At 41.3% G+C, this 1,324-nt stretch overlaps 1 protein-coding gene and 1 long non-coding RNA gene across 2 annotated transcripts in view; one reads left to right on the top strand and one right to left on the bottom strand.

Moving 5' to 3' along the window:
* Positions 1–1,324, top strand: part of FRMPD4 (FERM and PDZ domain containing 4) — a 590,635-nt gene that overhangs the window by 461,091 nt on the left and 128,220 nt on the right. The gene's annotated exons all lie outside the window — the stretch shown is intronic.
* LOC109303111 overlaps positions 1–1,324 on the bottom strand; it is a 23,349-nt gene that overhangs the window by 20,898 nt on the left and 1,127 nt on the right. The gene's annotated exons all lie outside the window — the stretch shown is intronic.

Consider the following 1,324-nt stretch of genomic DNA (forward strand, 5'->3'; position numbering starts at 1 on the left):
ATATATATATATATATATATATATATATATATATATTACACACACACACACACACACGTATAGTGGTGTTTCATTTCAAACACAGAAAAATGTGGATATTTTGGGTTACTTTTTTTAACCTGAAAATTGGGAATTTTTATTATCAGAGAAAACCAGGATCTCTGATGATGACCCTATGACAATGATGGAGGCAACAATCAGAGAAAATTATTATACATGGGCCTTTAGTATATTTACAGAATGGTAGTGTAGGGATTTCAGGGGAAAAAGGCAAAAAATTATGAAACCTCATTATTGTCAGACATCAGTCTTGCTACACAAAAATGGAACACTAACAAAATGACAGGTGCTTTGTTCTTGCCTCATGCTAATTCAGCTATTAGAACCTTAAATAGAGACACATGGCTCATTCTACTCTGTCACTCTGTCATAAAGTCATTTTGCTCTCACCATGGCTATAAGAAGGGGTGAGTGACACACTAAAAACTCAGATAACCTAGAGATAGCAACAGAAAGAGAGATTCTTACAGAGGCAAATGAAAACCCCTAGATAAATCTAAGCTCAGGAGGAGAAACTTCCTCTGAGACTTACTGAGGTTTTGCTGTTGTTTGTTAAGTGAATAATAAATGCAAACCCCGGAAAGAGGGTAAATTTGTACCATGCCCAGTGGGAATATGTATTATGTTAGCAGCAGAATGAAGCAATTTCATGGGCCCTAGAAAAAAAAAGATGATTGCCACATACTACTCTCTGCTTATGGTACAGTTCATGGACAACTGGGCAACCATTTTTGGATGTTCCTGTTGAAATGTGAAAACATCAGTTCCTGAAGATGGAGGGAAAGAGAAGATTCGATAGATAGGTCAACCTGAAGGAAACTACAAACCAGTTCCCATTTGCTACAAACTAACCATTTCTGGTTCACAGTAGGCCTGTGTGAAGTGGCTAGTATTTGCTTCAGATTCAGATTTGGCCGATTTGGAGGACAGTGATTCAATTTGGTGATTCGAATCACTGTCCCAAATCAATTTGACTGAATCATGCAGGCCTGTCCCCCACCCAGTCTCCCAACCCCAGCAATGGCTGCCCAGCTTGCCCCAGCTGCAGCACTTTAAGGAAAAATAAAACAAAAAAATGCTAGACTCACCAGCTCCTGCCCAGTGGGGGGCACAATCCCCACTGCCCCACACTGTGTGGAGGGCTCTTCCACAAGCTCCCTGAAGCCCTGAGGCTGCTGAGTACCCAGGGTTTTTTTGTTTGTTTGTTCTTTCTTAAAGGGCTGGAGCTGGGGCAGGCGGGGCATCTATGGGGGTGGGGCTGGTA

The sequence above is a fragment of the Gavialis gangeticus genome, unplaced genomic scaffold, assembly GCF_001723915.1.
Source record: "Gavialis gangeticus isolate Ggan-Ray unplaced genomic scaffold, GavGan_comp1, whole genome shotgun sequence".
In the NCBI taxonomy this organism is placed as follows: Eukaryota; Metazoa; Chordata; order Crocodylia; family Gavialidae; genus Gavialis; species Gavialis gangeticus.